The sequence below is a fragment of the Chanodichthys erythropterus genome, chromosome 10 (genome assembly GCF_024489055.1).
Source record: "Chanodichthys erythropterus isolate Z2021 chromosome 10, ASM2448905v1, whole genome shotgun sequence".
In the NCBI taxonomy this organism is placed as follows: Eukaryota; Metazoa; Chordata; class Actinopteri; order Cypriniformes; family Xenocyprididae; genus Chanodichthys; species Chanodichthys erythropterus.
The window spans coordinates 6,624,850-6,643,451 of NC_090230.1; the positions used below are offsets into that span (position 1 = coordinate 6,624,850).

Here is an 18,602-nt window from a genome sequence, read left to right on the forward strand (position 1 = left end):
GGTGGTTGTTAGGTGGTTGGCAAGGTGTTCAGGGTGGTTGTCAAGTGGTTGCTAAGGTGTTCTGGGTGGTTGCTAGGTGGTTGGTAAGGTGTTCAGGTTGGTTGCTAGGTGGTTGCTAAGGTGTTCTGAGTGGTTGTTAGGTGGTTGCTAAGGTGTTCTGGGTGGTTGCTAGGTAGTTGCTAAAGTGTTCTGGGTGTTTGCTAGGTGGTTGCTAAGGTGTTCAGGGTGGTTGCTAGGTGGTTGCTAAGGTGTTCTGAGTGGTTGTTAGGTGGTTGCTAAGGTGTTCTGGGTGGTTGCTAGGTAGTTGCTAAAGTGTTCTGGGTGGTTGCTTACTAAAACTATCAAATATTGTTTTTGGTATTAAATTAAAAGCAGAAATAAAATAAAATATAAATATTAGATGTACAACTTAAACTTAAAAAAGCACATAAAGCGACTAAAACTTTAAAATTAAAATAAACACTGAGAATATAAAAAATAAAAGCTAAACATTAATAAATCCTGTAATAGTATATAAATAATACTTTATGTAGTTTTCTGGCAGATACAGAAAGGTCGATAATTATTTCATGATATGGCTGGTAACCGATAAAAGGTAGATATTAAAAATCTAAACTATTCTTTATAAATAAAGTAAATTGTAGCATCACAAAAAATGTACAGTATGAAAAAGTTAAAAGTACAAAGATTAATATAATTTGCCAAAGAATACATTGAAGTGTTTTAAAAGAGTAACTTTTAGTTGAGAGTTAGATGATGATAATGAATGTAAAAACGTATAATAATAAACATAAATATCCAAAATTGAGCAAGATATTTCCAATATGGACCTATACTGATCAATTATGTCCAAAAGAAGCTGATTATGCATGATGAGTTCAATCACTTTGATGATTTGAGGTATCATTCATGTTCTAACATCTCTAAATATGTTCCTCAGCAAACACCACTGATGTGAGAGGCTCAAACATTTCTCATGACCACAGTTTCACAGAGTTGAGTGGCAAATGTGGTGTCTTGGCAAGCTGACAATGTTCAAACAAAACTACCATGAACCACCTACAATCATACTGATTAGGCACATGTTGCTGCTCTAAAGCAATGAATCAAATCCAAGCCCACAATCTTGGGCTACTCTGTCCAGGTGCAGCTATCAGATTGTTCAAATATGGATTCCAGGAAGCCTTTGTCAGATCGTGAGGCTGATAATTCTCACTCATGGATGGGTATTACAAATTGTGCGAGTCCTTGAAAACAGCGAGAGATCCGCAAGAAGCCACACTAGCTGAGCGAGGCATCTGTGCGGCCATATTGTTATGAAGGACCAGACAGTCTGTGGCACTGATGCTGAAACTGATCCATACTGTGGAAGTGAACTTCCACTTGCAACAAAGCAACTTTTTGTGTTGTAGGTAGTGTTGGGGAACTTGGGAAAAGAAGTAAGGGTGAGGGGAAAAGTGACTAAAGGTGAGTCCATCCTAAAGTGGTCTTGCAAAAGGACAACAATGTCATCAAAAACTAAATGTCTTCATAAAATCGCCATTAAAACTTGGTAAGCAGGAAGAATATTTCCTTAAAGGTTAAGCATGTCATTTTTGCACCACTAGCAGCACCAAACAGAACTGCAAAAATAACTCTCTCCCCATCAGCCACTGGTTGAATAAACAGGTAGCCCCGCCCTAAACTCACACCATAGGCTGAGAGAGTCAGCTGACTAAAACAAGCAAACTGCACTTCTGTTCAGTGCCACTAGAGCCAAATTATACACTTGCAGTTTAAAATTTTTGCTCATTTTAAAAGTGATTACTTTAGAGAAAATTAGAAAGCAAGCTTCAACTGGGAACATTGTGTTTCAAAATATGATATATAATGATTGGACTGAAACGGCTCCAACAAATAAGCTCCAAATGGTCCTGGATAATAATGCGATGGGTGGGGGCGGAATGAATCACAATGCATTATGGGAAGACTGTGAGAGAGCTATCCTTTGATAGAGAAAAAATAGATTAAAGCAGAAGACAATGAGGTCTTCTTTTTGTTTGTCCATATCTGTGTCTTTTTTTTTTTTGTTTTGTTTTTTGTTTTACCAAGTTTACAGCATGAAACATTCATAAAACTTTAAAACAGGAATCTTCCTGCTGTGATTGGATACACTGAGCTCACTAAGAAAGAAATATCTGCAATTTCACTGCACAAAAGGGCCAGATAAATGAGCGGTTTGTGGGTAGGAGTTGACAAGACTGGAATACAATACCAGAATCTTCAATGGAAAAGTTCAAAGATGAGGAACAACCTGTAAATCAGTGATCATTTCCAACAAGTCACACATATCTCGCTAATGGATTGAGACGTGACAGGCAAAAATAAAGCTAAAAATACAGCCCTCCTCCATCCTATCTTTTGTCACTGTGGCTCTATATATAAAGCGCAGTCGATCCCAGATCTGCTTGTTGTAAACCTGTTGGGCACGCTGCTCCTTTATGCTAGAATTCACCGGAATGTTCCAGCTGAATGAGTCACTCGGTGTGAATCATCATCCTGAGCCTCAGAGCAGCGCGGAGCCCAGAGAGACTCGGTTAACACTGTATTACACACCTTACATCCCACCGTCACACACGTATAGCCATCATTGGACTGTCCCTGATACAATATTGGGGATCTTTGCACACATATTTATCCTTTACATGTCTATTTGAGGTGAGCATTTGCATCTGGAAGATGGTGTTTTTAGCATTTTTGCTAATTAGGCAATATCACATGAGCAAAAGATCAGCATGGTTGTGAAAAAAACAGCATAATTGCAGTTGTGATCTTGCTTTTATACAACAGTTCAATTAACAAGAAATTAATATAATATTTATTATAAGATAAAATATTACATAATTTAGACATTATATACGTAAATTATATATTAAACATTATTTACATTATATATATATATATATATATATATATATATATATATATAATGTAATATTTTAAAACAAATATTAATGAAATAATAATATTTTATATTAATAATTATGTATAAATATATTAACAATAAGATTATTGATTAATTATTAATTAAAAATAATTATTAATCATTTAATATAATGTCAATAATTTAATTTTAGACATCTATTTTTGATTTGTCATTGAAAAAAAAACAAAAAAAAACAAAGCCACATAAGGATCAACTGTTTAATTCCTGAATGAAATAAAAAATGTCACCCATTTTGTTCCTGAACGAATCTTTGTTTTTGAACGAATTAATAAATCAGTGTTTCAGTTGAGGGATTGATTCAAGACTCACTCATGTAAAGAGTCACTTGTTTAATTCCTGAACAAAACAGTGTTTTTGAATGAATCGTTTGAGTGAATGATTAAATTATTTATTCATAAAGAAAACAATGAAATAAAAAAAAACACAATGCTTTTGAACAAATCAGTTAAGTGAATCATTAAATGGTTCATTCTTACAGACAGTTACTTGTTTTATTCCTGAATTAATCAGTGCTTTAAAGAAACTGAGTCAATGATTCACTCACAAAGACAGTCACCTGTTTTATTCCTGAACAAATAAGTATTTTTTAATAAATCAGTTGAGTCAATGATTCGCTCACAAAGACAGTGGCCTGTTTTGTTCCTGAACAAATGAGTATTTTTGAATAAATCAGTTGAGTCAATGATTCGCTCACAAAGACAGTCGCCTGTTTTGTTCCTGAAGGAATGAGTATTTTTGAATACATCAGTTGAGTCAATGATGTGCTCATAAAGACAGTCGCTTGTTTAATTTCAAAACAAATCAGCATTACTGAACAAATTAGCTGAGTGAATGATTAAATGATTCACTTATAAAGACAGTCACTAATAAAGATAAATTTTGTCTTTTTAAACAAATCAGTTGAGTCAATGAGTCAGTGATTTGCTTATAAAGATATTAGTTGTGTTTGACTTGAAGAGGCGCTACACAGACCAATCGGTGTATGATATGAAAGCAAATAGAGCCTTCTGATCAATAATCACTCTCGTGGTACTTTGATGTCATACACCGCTCGGTGTTTCAAGTCAAACTCATTTAATCACTTGTTTAATTAACAGGTCAGTGTTAATGAATAAAACAATGCTTCTGAACAAATCAGTTGAGTAAATGATTAAATGATTCACTCGTAAATAGTGGTGGGAATCGCAGGGTACCTTACAATACGGATACGATCATGATATACAGCTCACGGTAACGATAATATCAGATTACAGCGATTCTGCGATAATCGATATACTGCTAGACAATCCTATAATGATACATCACGATATCTGTCAAACTATGAAAACAAAATGCCAGTGAAAAGGTTAAGTGGAGGTTTTCTCTCTTCATTAAAGTCCAAACTGTTAGAAAACAGCATAAAAAGTTTTTCAGTCTTTACATTAAATTGAACATTTTAAGTAAATTAAACATTTTATGCATATACTTTTTAAAAGCTTAAACTTTTTTTTGCACGTAAACTGACACATTTAGCCTAAGTTAACTGCTTATTGACTTATTTTATAAAAACCTGGTACATTTAAAAAATTCTGAACATCTCAGTGCTTACCAGCTTCTTTAAAATGAACACTGGGAATAGTGTTGTCAAAGGTACCGTCTTGGGTATTTTAAAATGTTAAAAATTTGACGATACCAGCATTGCCTAGCATTTTGAGCACTGTTGAGTGGATTCTTAAACACCTCTAATTGGCCATTGTGTGTTCACGCGCTCAACGTATGTCTGTGATTGGCTACAATGATTAATGCTTCCAAAACATACTGTAAATAGACATATTACAATATGATTCACATGGGAGCGTTTGAAAGCAGGCGGATCCCTAGGATCCCTAATATATCCGCTGATAGACGAATCTGCTGATAGACTGCTGCTTTTAAATGCTCCCTTGTATATTTGTGTAAGCGCTGGGTGAAGAATGTCAAAGATGTCTACGTTTGTCACATCAATGGTATTAAATCCTAAGTGCGTCTAGACTTTGAACTGGGGCAAATGGGGCAAATATTATTTTACTCACACTGCTGTTCGCCATCCCATTAAAAACCTCTTTTCCTTAGGCTGTTTAACTTATGTTCACGTTTCCCTCATTGAGCGCCGCCTTGAAGTAACAATGCTGGGAGCAGAGAAATCTATTTAGATCTATATATTTTATTAATTAAAATATCAATATTTGGCGCCAGCGTATCGATTCTCATATCGCAGAGAGAGGGACGACGATATATCGCCCTATCGATATTTTGTCCCACCCCTACTCATAAAGCCAGTCACTTCTTTCATTCCTGAATGAAGTGTTTTTTAAACAAATTGGTTGAGTCAATGATTCACTCATAAAGACAGTCACCTGTTTTGTTCCTGAACAAGTCAATGTTTTTGAACAAATCACTTGAGTGAATGATTAAATAATTCACTCATAAAGACCATTATTTGTTAATCAGTGTTTTTGAACAAATCTGCTGAGTGAATAATACAATCACTTGTTCATTTAGTCAGTGACTTGTTTCATTCCTGTATGAATCAGTACTTCAGAAAACAGAGTGATTCAATGACTCATTCATAACGTCAGTCACTTGTTTTGTTCTTGAATGAATCAGTGCTTTTTAACAAATTGGTTGAGTCAATATGTGTGTCAGACAGGCACTGCACAGACCAAACGGTGTGTGACATCAAAGTACCGCGATAACAATTAGAGATCAGACGGTTCTGCATGTTTTCGAATCGCTCTCTACTTTGATGCCAGTACTACTTCATGTTGAACACACCTAATGATTAAAAGACTCATTTATAAAGACAGTGACTTGTTTTGTACATGAACAAATCAGTTTTTGACCAAATCAACTGAGTGAATGATTCAATGATTTGCTCTTATTTTATTTCTGAACAAAACAGTGTTATTGAATGAACAAGTTGAGTGAATAATTCAGTGAACAGCTTATATATTGAGTCACTTGTTTCATGCCTGTATGAATTAGTGCTTCAGTGAATCAGTGGTTTTGAATTAATTAGATCACAATTAGTTTTTTCAACTAGTATGAGTTTGAATGTATAAATCCAAACTTTAAGATGTTTATTAGCTGTAAGATGTTTATAAACTGAGTATTCAAATACCTTTTGGGGTAACAATTCTGTTTTGTGCTGAATTTTAAGTGTGAAAATTCTTCCTGACAACAAAAACATTAATCATTCATACAGATACAAGCAATACTATATGGAAATAACTCACGATTTGAGATGCCTACAGACTAATCTGATCAAATTCATTCTGATTCACTTTCATTTTCATTCTTGTGGAAGGCTCAGTTCAAAAATGCCAAAAATAAAGATTATCACTGAGTATCGTCTTTGGTGATCAATTGTAAAAATTCCCTCTTATTTTGGTTCACCCTCTCTTGCTATATTTTTTCCTCCACAAACGCACTCAGGCTGTCCGTCAGGTCATCTCCGGGCGTCTCCTGTTCTCTCGTTTCGCTCATCAGTGATTGATAACACAACTGCACAACTAGTTGCTTAGCAACCTTTCAAAGAACTGCAGGGCAATGCAGGAGAATTTCTGACACTCCACAACAAAACTATCTGCAGTAGGAAACACGTAGCACGTATTATCAACAAAGTGTTATGCTTTACACATTAAAGACTGTAGATACATTAAACATGAAAATAAACTGCCATTATGAGCACTTTTTATGGAGAATGCAAAATGTTAATTATTAGGACTCCCCTTGTGACGTTATCATAAGTGTGATGTATTCAGTGAGTTAGTGAGTAATTAGACTGATTCAAACCAATTGTCTTTTTGAGTCTTAAATCAACCAATCAGATCGAGCCATTTTTAGCGACAGCACAGCACAGTGTTAAAGGAGACGACACACAGGCTGATGCATTATCATTAAGCCCAGTTAACAATAGTGCTAAATGCTAAAAATACACAGGAAATGGAGTAGGGTTGCCTTAGGAAAGTGGTAATATGCCTCATTCTGAGTACAAGCTGTGCATTAAGAGTTCTCTGGATCCTCGTGCCTCTGGAAAATTCCGGTTTGTCTTTTTGCGATCAAGACGCCCCGCTGCGGCCATTTGTGAAATTTGTTTAGACAAAGTGGGCACTATGGTGGGCGAGAAAATAAGAGAAAGCGAGACAGACGGAGGGAAAGAGGGAGGGTGAGGAGGAGTAGAAGAGATGTAGCTAAAAAAGAGAAACTTGACATTGCTGAAGAATAAAAAAGTTATGAAAGTTATGTTTGAATACTATGGGTGGAAAAATTATTAAACAAGAAATAATTAAATATTTAAATATGTAAACAAATCTTTATATAATAATTTAATTTGTATAATAATAAGTAATACATTAATGTTTTAATAAAACTTACAAATCATTAATTACTTATATTTAAAAATGAATTCAGGGATGAAACAAACTCTCTTTGAGCAAATCATTCACTGAATTGATTTGTTCAAAAGCAAAATTAAATCATTACATAATTATTAAATAATAAAACTGTTAATATATATATTTTTAAATAATTATATGAATTATTAAATCATCAAATAAATGGTTTCTGTTTTAACTGATAATTCAATTATTTATTTAATTATTTTTTTTGAATGAATCAAGTGACTATTTTATGAGCAAATCATTGAATCTGTCACATGGACAGTCTGTTTAATTTAGTTTGGCTTCATTTTCACTCTGTCTGCTTTGTTCCTGTTTGCCTGAGTTCTCATTTGTCTCCTAGGTTACTCATTACCCTCTTGTTAATTAATATAGTTACTCATTAGATCCCTCATTTGCTTCATCTTTGTTTAACCAATTATCTTTGTTTGCTCCTAGTATTTATATGCCTGTGTTTCAGTTCTCATTTGTTGTTTCTTGTTAATGTTTATACTAGTTTGGTTATGTTAAATCTTCTGTTAATAAAGTTTATTGCATTGATCTTCTTTGCTGTCCTGCTTACCTACAACATACCTTGCTGAATCATGACAGAATCACTGAAAACACTGATTCATTCATGAACAAATATTCCAGCAAAACCATTAAATAATAATTCAATTTGTTATTAAAACATAAATCTTGTTAATGAACTTAATTCACCAAACTATAAATACTAATATCTGTTGTTTCATGAGCAAATCATTCATTCAGATTTGTACAACACTGATTCATTAAGGAATGAAACAGTGTGTGCAAATACTTAATTCAACTGATTTGTTGAAAAACAAATGACTCAAAATGAAAATAGTTAAATATTTAAACAAATACTTAAATTAATTAGTTATTAATTAATGAATGAAAGTTCATTATGTTTTTACCAATTTGCTACCAGATTTCGATCACTGAAAATTACATTGTATTTGACACAAAACTAACTAGACTGAATCAAATAAAAAGTAATAACTGAAACTATAGTATTTAATTTTTTCCATAGGAAAATTAAGGATGTCATGCACAGGTGGAGTAATAATTTCTGCTAATTAATTTATTCGAGATCTCCAAGAAGTTGCTGTATCGAACATGTCACCTAATGACTACGTCATACTCCCTTGTGCATTTTACACACATGCGCAAAAGCACTAATTGTTGAATATAGACACTGACACTAAAATATGTAGATTAAAATGTGTATATATATTTAAATAGAATGAAAGATATAGAATGTATGATAGCTTGCTTATTGTGTCCAAGAGCTTGATCCATTTAAGAAACTATGCTTCTAACCACAGCTTGAGAGCTGTAGTTCCAACCATGCAAGTTTGCAATGCTGTTTGCGAATGTTTGTTAAAACATTTTTTTTTCGGGAAATGCCAAATTGTTGTACTATGTTGGTAAAACTTGAAAGTATAGTTTGCTAACGATGCTTTCGTCAACGCACCACTGTTTAGTTACGTCACGGGGTTTAGAGACAACCAGCATACCTGGTTAAAGAAGTCACCATTCATCGCTGTAATAAAATATAATATAATAAATAATTCAGGAATTAACCAAGTGACTATTTTATGAGCAAATCATTGAATCATTCACTCAACTGATTTGTTCAAAAACTCTGATTCATTCAGGAATGAAACAAATATTCAAACAAATCCTTATATAATAATTAAAAATCACTAACTTAATTATTAAATCACAATAAAAATAATATAATATAATATAATAAATGTTTAAACAAATATTTAAATTAATGAATTATTAATGAATGCAAGTTTTTATTATGTATTTAACAATTTGCCAGAGCTATAATAGAATAGAATAGAATAGAATAGAATAGAATAGAATAGAATAGAATAGAATAGAATAAAGAAAAAAGTTATTGATCATATTTAATTTTGGTAACAGGTTTTATTTCGGGTACAATAGATGTCATATCTAATTTTTCAAGGGATAAACGTATAGTCTTCTGGTTTAGGTCAGCACAGAGTCTAAAGGGGGTCGCACACTGGACGCAAAGCTCAGCACCGTGCAGCGCCACAACACGTTGTTAAAATTCAAACACATTATTTTCTATGAGTGTACGCACACCGGCGGCGATATTCGGCGCCTGTCCGCGGCGCCCAGAAAACAATAGAAAACAATGTTAAGACATGTCGCGGCGTTGCGCAGCGCTGAGTTTCGCGTCCGGTGTGCGAGCCCCTTAAAACAATGAACTCAAATGATTTCAAAACCATCATTTGGCTTCTAAAATAAGTGTCTTTTTTTCTGTTTTGTGTTTCTCTGCAGACAGCAGCATCAAAGGAAAGCTCCAGGAACAGGACACTCCATTGATGAGGGTCTGGTACACCGGCGTCCACACGATTTTAGCTTTGTTGTGTTACCTAAGATCTGAGGTAAAAAGACATTTCACAGGCTGATCCGGACAGAGGTCCGGGTGCCAAGCACACGAACGGATCGCCCCCTCACCTCTGTGGAGACTGCCATTGGAAAGGGGGGTTGCCTTAGTAACAGCAATTTGGCAGGCTTGTCAGACACTATGCGCCAGCCCACACAGTTCACTGACACGACGATTCCTGCTGTCGGGCAGACAGAGGCGTTAGTACGGAAAGAGGCCAGTAATGACCAACAATCTGCAGTGTCACGGGAATATAATATTAGTATTTGAGATTGTTTTTGCTCAACGAGGACTTTACACTAATATGTGAGAATTTAAATATTTGACATTAATTTTCTGTATTAAAATAAAGCAATAATAATCAAAGTAATTTATGTAGCATAGTTTATCTTCATGCCATTTCAAACCTCCTGAATGACTTTCTTTGTTCAGCAGAACAAAAAAGTCGATATTTAGCAGAAAGTTAATGCTGCTCTTTTCCATACAATGCAAGTGAATTACAAAACAATTAAAACTGTAGTTGTTATCTGATTACAAAGTCTGTCAAAGTCCTTAAATTCCATTTGCAAAAACAAGGCACATATCACAATATGTGAAATAAGCAATGAAGATGCGATTTTCAGTGAGTTATTCAGTAAGATCTTCAATGTATAACCAGAATTTTTGGCCTTTTTGTTAAATTAAAATGAAAACAAAATATAAAAAGGAAAACTGCCCTTGATTCAAAAATTGAATTTACCTTGGCATAGTCAAATAACAAGCGTTCGGTACATGGAAAAGACATACAGTGAGTCTCAAACTCCATTGTTTCCTCCTTCTTATGTAAATCTTATTTGTTTAAAAGACCTCCGAAGAACAGGCGAATCTCAACATAACACCGACTGTTATGTAACAGTCGGGGTGTACGCCCCCAATATTTGCATATGCCAGCCCATGTTCCCAACATTATGAAATGGATTACACTGCTGGATCTGCACAGCTGAAACATCAGACTAGGTAAGAAAGCAAGGACAATAGAGAAAAATGGCAGATGGAGCAATAATAACTGACATGATCCATGATAACATGATATTTTTAGTGATATTTGTAAATTGTCTTTCTAAATGTTGCTAATGTACTGTTAAATGTGGTTAAAGTTACCATTGTTTATTACTGTATTCACGGAGACAAGAGCCGTCGCTATTTTAATTTTTAAACACTTGCAGTCTGTATAATTCATAAACACAACTTCATTCTTTATAAATCTCTCCCACAGCACCATCAAACTCATTCATAACCAAATGTAAACATCAAAATAAACACTGTACTTACATGACGAACACTTTGTAAAGATCCATTTTGAGGGTTATATTAGCTGTTTGAACTTTTTTTTATGTTGTTAAGCTCTTGGGGCGTGGAGCACCAGATTTAAAGGGGACGCGTACCCTGAATCGGCTCATTTATAATGATGCCCCAAAATAGGCAGTTAAAAAAATGAATTAAAACAAAATAAAAAATCTATGGGGTATTTTGAGCTGAAACTTCACAGACACATTCAGGGGACACCTTAGACTTATATTACATCTTTTAAAAAAAAGTTCTAGGGCACCTTTAAAAATATGAAGAAAAACTTAAGTATGACACTAAAACAACACTGTTACTTATTAGTATTAGTTTTAGGATATGTTATGTTAACAAATATTAGTATTAAGTTTCATGTATACCAAAAATACAATAATAAACAAAATTTCAATAAAATTGTAAAAAAAAAATAATAATATATATATATTAGACTATTTTTTTTTTAAATTGTTATTATATTATCCCATATTACTATTAATTTGTATGTTCACAAACTTGTTTTTTTTTTATATTCTAATTTTGAAGCTGTTATGTTTATTTTAAAAAATATGTTTCTACTGAGTAACTACCTGTAGAAAAGAACATTTGTGGTGTGAGTGTGTGCAGTTTACATTGTAGAACAAAACATTCAAGTATCGTTAAGTTTACCACAAATCTTATATTAAATTGAAAAACCCCATTATAAAACCCCATTGGAAAATCTTGAGGTGGCAAATTAGTCTTCTGGGTTTTGACGTTGTTTCTGCACTATTTGTTAGATATTTAGGCCTCTAGTACAGATATTGTTTGAACATGTGCGTCAATGCCATTTCAATGATTATTCAAACCGACAAAAGTGTCACATCTAGAGTAGCACTTCAAAAATGAGTGTCTCGACATTTAGAAACATTTTGCTGTCAACAGGACCGGCAATTACAATGATGTAAAACCACAATCAGGCCTACAGCCATTTAACACAAAGGCTAACAGGATCTGTAGTGTTTCTTCAAGATACCCAGGGTCATATCAGTTTGATGTTGTCTATTTAGCATCTGGCCTTTCTCAACACTTTGTCATGCTGCTTTCATGTCATGACGGAATGAATGTATTTACAACAATGACACAATGTCGTAATTATCAATGGGTAACTAATTGGTAATGATCACAATGCAAGTCAAAATTAAGCCAACCAAATTCTCTTATTCCAACCAATATTGCATTACGACTTCCTAATTTGTAACTCAGCCAGTGACAGTATGCACCAAAACAGAACTGTGATTCTGGATTAAAACCAACTCCTAAGTCTGAAGGCAATCACTTGATTTTTGTGGATTGAATTTGTTTTTTTTTTTTACAATTTAAAGTCCCTGTAAAGTAATTTTAAAGTATGTGTTCTGAGTTTGTCACACCACAGAAAAATGTGTTATTAACCACCCAGCCAAATTTGAATGATTAAAAAAATGTGCAAGTAAATGAAATAAGTTATCAAAATCTCAAAAAAAAAAAAAAAAAAAAAAAGGCAGCGCTCTCTGCTCTCAAACGCTGGTGGCGTGTCCGCTGTTTGCGCTGAAACCACACCCACTCGCCAGAGCTGCCGTCTCAACTTACTTGTCTAATGAGTCAAACATACTGATGCATATTAACAAAAGAATCACGTTAGAGGGTTGCACATTTTAGTAGAGTTACTGTGGACTACCTACTAATTAACATTAACATAAGCAAACTCGACAAATGACGGTGCCGCGAGACGGGAGGATGAAGGCCAGGACGGGAGAGTCTGATTAAAGTTTGTAAAATTATCCGGTGTAGAACGAACACTTTAGAATCTTTCATATCACTGTTTTAGGAAATTTAAATAAGGAGGCCGAGCATATTGTATATTATAAAAACCATGTAATATGCATTTGCGTGACGAAGGCATTACTAGCTAAATGTGCAAAGGGCTGTATAACTGTAATGACACTCGAGATTGAGCGAGTGAACCGCTGTAGAGTTAGAGGTGGCACCATGCTCGGTGCGTCATCGACAGTTATATAGTGTTAGGGGAGGGGCTATGCTCGGGGGACGATTTGCGTCATCAGACCCCCGTTATAGCTCCGCCCAAAAAATCCTGAGCAGAGACTTGTTGAAAAACCAAATTTCACAATTAAGCATTACACAATTCACAGACTTTGTAATGTGTTTCAACAATACATTTGTATAATTTATAAAGTGTTTAGAAAGAATTCTCAGAATTGACTTTACAGGGACTTTAAATTGTTGCCCATCACATAGTGTATAAGCGAAAGAGGATAGTTCTGTACTAGGAGACATTAAACATGTTGTTTTAAACCTGTGGTGTATTCTAGGAGCCTTGTTTTGCACCTTGGGGGTTTGACTTGTAAAATGACCTGATAAAACACTTATTCTTACTTAATACTTCAGTAAATTAATGCAGAAAGCTAGTATACAGTTGACAGCTGACCTCCTCAAGAAAGTTCTTGATGATGGAAAAACGGTGTGAGTTGTCTTTAACACATAGACAGATTCAGAGACACTTTGACCCCGACAGTTCACCTCTGTCTTTCACGGACACAGAACGAGTCAATGTGTGAATCTCTGCAGAACACACCACAACCCGGCGCAACAATTTGCCTCAGGCTCTCACCACGCATTTCACCTTACCGGGTCATGACATCTGTACAAGTCACATTCAGTATGTGTACCATTCAACATCAGCTAATGTGTTAAGAAAAGTGTTTGAGGAAAACCCACTGGAGGTAGAGAAACTATTAAAACCATTAGTAAACTACTAATAAATCAACCATGCTATGTTTACTATAAATGTTTTTGCATAAAGCTACATCCACACCACTAGGTGTCAGTATAAATCTAATATGACTCTTACCATCTAAGAAGAAATAATGTGGTTTTATAAAATTAGAGGTATCAAATTTGTCCCATTCTCTTTCGTTGTAAATGCATTTACAGATTTTTGCTGTCATTAAAGAAAACAAGAAATGTGTCAAAATTATTTTTGTGCATTACGCCATATATTAACGCTGTCAAGTGAGCTTAACTTGCATTAAACCTGGGAAATTCTGTGAATATTGTTTCATACAGATTAATTGTTTTGTCTGCAAAAAAAGCTATTTCCTGTCAATAGTTAGCTTCTTGTTTTAGCAACTAGCAAGTAGCTTGAAACATTTCACTTCAATAATGTAACAAACAGGATATTAAAAAAAAAAAAAAAAGTAGCTAATTTAGCACAAAGGGGGGATATAATGGGGGGGATATGAATGACAGTTAACCAGGATGAAGTGACAGTGTGACATGAGCTTTCATCACACTGATGGAACGAAAATGAAAAAGCTTCCACACATGTGCTCCTACATCTTTGTTAGTTCGCCCTGCAGGCAACATCGCAAATGGGGGCTGCACCAAACGGGTCTTGACGTGAACAAAATAACTGCCTGTGTGTAAAAGAAGCCCAGTTAAGCATTAAGCATTAAAGCAGCATGTTACATGTGCATGGGTGCATCAATAACATGCATTTTATGGAATATATAAAAGTCACAAACAAAAACCATTTGATTTTGGGATTTGTTCAGACAGACAGTATTCTGTTTTGTATATATATTTTTTTTTTTTTGTGTTTGTGTGTGTGTGTGTCTGTTTTGTTTGTTTTGTATCTCACTGAAATCTGTTTGTTCTCTGAACAGAAAAGAAATTAGATTCCACTTTTCTGATTTTTTTTCTTTTTTCTTTCCTGTGGGTTATTGACACAAGGAAGTAGAACCACACTGACAGCTGCATCCTTCTGCATGAGTAAAGATCATTTACTGTAAAGATGACAGGCTGACCGAACGCTTAAGCGACTGTGAGAGAACAGCGTTTTAAAGCATGATGCATTAGAGAACAGTCTTGAGCTATCCGAAATCACTATCAGAGTTAAAGCAGCGATGTCCAGTTCTTATCGACAAAATGATTCTTTTGAGTCAAACTCAGATTAGTATTGAATAATGAATTAAATACAGAGACTATTATGTGTTATATAGAAACATAAGAGACAGATAGATTAGAATGTTGCTGAACAAATTTTTCTGGACAGTTTAGATATTTTAATGAGCGATGTACAGTACAGCTCATTTCATGAAACATCTGAGAAACTGAAGCACTTTCCCATAATCTGAGGATAGTCATAAAAGATGGTATTACTTATAATCGCAGTTGGTCATTTTAGCTTGGATCCTCAACGCATCTAGCAAATATATGCATGACTAAGCCTTAAAACACATAAAATATGCACATATTTGGCTCAGGTCACTCATACAGTATGTTCTGTGACAGGCTTCAGTGGAAAACGACGCTTTGAGGATTTTCATATCATGACACAAAAATTCACTGTCACTCCGCACTACCCAGGAAGGAACTTCATCCCAATACCACAGATTTCTGTCCGTATGCCAAGGCTGCGGATCAATCACAAGTTTCTCTGTGACCGTCTCCTGACCCGGTGTTGCATTTTAAAAGCGGTTGCCCATAGGGAAACCTGTCAGTCAATATAAAGGCAAGCTCAGCATGCCCCATTAGTTTCACACAGAAATAGTGAACACAACTGAGTGGTCAATCTAAGATCTGAAACAGATGTTTTTAGCTACAATTAGGATTGAGGATTAAATTAAGCAAAGTTTAGAGCTAATCAAGGATTTGTTGATCTGGGTTTTATTTTAAATTGGGTTGTGTTGCACCACTTAATTTTTAAACACATATTGACAAATCAGGGATTAGAATTCTAACCTGTGTATATCAAGTGTCAAACCCTGGGACACGGATAAACACACTCTCTTGAATGTTTGTTAGGCATATATAAAAACCCGCAATCAGACAGAACAGGACCGAAAAACGATGAGACGATCCTTTTATACGTCCAGGTCATGCCATATTACGACATAGGCTGTCAATGGCCAATAGGGATTGGAGTTATTGGATAGTTGCTTTCAGACACCTGGGTCACGTGACATTCCCCATTGTGTATTCCAACGCAGAGTAGAACTTCTCTTTCGAAAGGGAACCTCAGTTTACGATTCATTTTCTCTGCCACGATGGATTGGCCATTGTAATTAAAGGGTTAGTTCACCCAAAAATTATTCACTCACCCAATTATATAACTCAGCCTCATGTCGTTCCAAACCCGTGAGACTTTTGTTCATCTTCAGAACACAAATAAAGATCCTTTTAAGATAAGTGTTAATTTGTGTTCCGAAGATGAATGAAGGCCTTATGGGTGTGGAACGACATGAGGGTGAGTAATAAATGACATTATTTTCATTTTTGGGTGAACTAACCCTTTAATGCAAAACCTGCAAAAATTTAGTTTTTTTGTTTGTTGGTTTGTTTTTGAGTGTTGTTTATTATATTAAAAAAATATATAGCAACTGAATTTGATTGTTTGGGCTATGTTGTTAATGGTAAATATTATAGTAATGCATAGTTTACAGCATTAGCTGAGATAGATTTAGTTTTATCCTTAACCCTTTAATGCACAACATGGGGCAAAAGTGAAGTCAAGTTTTTTTTTTTTCTTTGCAAGAAATTAATTTCATCATTCAGTATTGCAGGTATTCCTCAATGAATTTGTTTCTGATCATCACAAATCCGTGTTTTTATTTTTGAATAAAAATCATTTTGTATCACTACCCTTCTAATGCACATAGGTCTAAATTGACCCATATTCATTCCCTATGTTATTTCAATAATTTTTTGCTGAATCTCTGAAAGAAATGTATTTTATCACATATATATATATCAGTATAACGTAAAGTGTTATTAGACAATGGATGGAGCTGTTTACTGTTTACTGTTTACAAACAATCCTAGGTATCTACAGTATTTTTGCATTATACCTCATTTTATGTGGCAGTACATTGTGGTTGCACTACTGTTTATACTACTTAACTTATATTGTCTGCTATTATTTTTACTAGTTATTTATTGTTATTGTTTTATGCATCTTTTAGAGTGGCTAATTTTAATTTCCTTGTTGTGTACTACTGTATGCATACAATGACAAAATATTCTTATTCTTATATAGAAACCTTTAATATTTGCAAATTTTTGCAAGTAGGAACATATTTACTGCAGACAACTGTTCATCTGCCACACATTTCACATCTCAACTTGGCTGCTTTTGTATATTTGATGGATGCAAGTTTTATTATATTTCATACAATAGGATATACAGTATATTATATTTCATCTTTTTTTTTATTTTTTGTCATAAATCAATGCTACTGGTCACCTTTTACGTCTATCATTGTCCCTGATAAAATACATTTCTTTCAAAGATTCAGCAAAGAAACACTCAGCCATGATTTAAATAACATAGGGAATGAATACGGGTCATTTTAGACCCATGTTATGCATTAGAAGGGGTTTTCATAGCTTGTGCATCAAAGGGTTAAGAAAATGTTAATTATAATTGGATTTTTTAAACATAAATAATTTATCTAAATAAAGATAAGTAAATTTTCTTCTATTTAATCAAAAAAAAAAAAAAAAAAAAAAAAAAAAAGATGAAAAAACATTATGTTTAGTCTTCTCCTTCCCTGCTTTACCGAAGTGGCACTGAACCGTGACCTCAATATGCACTGAACCATCATGTCCGTGTGCCGTTACATGATGATAGATACATTTATCACCTGCATTGGTTTCTGATAAGAGTGGTGGCTTTGGTCAGAGTCCCAGATACATCGAGATCTTAATTGAGACAGTTACCGTTACAAGCCATTACAACAACTATTTCCACGTGACTGGCTGCTTGTTGTCCTTTCCACATTTCTAACCAGAGCCGTGGAGCGTGAATCTTCGCTATCTGCTGAGCCGCAGCCTTGCAATGCTCTGTGTTCGCCTTGTTATGCAATCTAAATCAGTACGAATTAGTCATCCTTGATTCAGCTGGCCACCAAATTAGCGTTTATTTTCTGAGCCGCATTAGGAGTGCTGTCAGAATCCTGGAAGCCTTATTACAAGCTTTCATGTTTTTGAATTGGTGAAATGATTGAGAACAAAAAGGTGTTTGAGGAGCCATGTTGCGGTTTAAAAATAGTCCTCAGAGGAAAATGCAAAAAATAAGCTATTTCCTCTGCTGTGATGGGTGATGGTAAACGGCAAAAACAATTTTAATCAGTATTTAAACATTTTAAGCAAAAATGACATTCAGACAGAGACTATACAGTATTTTAAATAACATTTATTTTGTTTACCCTATTAGCAAATTGTTTTATTCATGTTCTAAGCATAACTCAATTTTGTTAGATTTAGACAAAATAGGTCAAAAAAAAAAAATAAAATCAAGACATCATATATCTTGTTCAGAATCATATGCAGTTTGAGGTACATTACAGTTGCTCTAATAAAGTTGGTAAACAAATGTTTTCATAATATTTTTCCCCAAAATTATTTTTTTTCC

The 18,602-nt window shown here is 34.3% G+C and overlaps 1 protein-coding gene across 10 annotated transcripts in view; it reads right to left on the reverse strand.

The window, feature by feature from the left end:
* Window positions 1-18,602, reverse strand: part of dock3 (dedicator of cytokinesis 3) — a 276,148-nt gene that overhangs the window by 129,889 nt on the left and 127,657 nt on the right. The gene's annotated exons all lie outside the window — the stretch shown is intronic.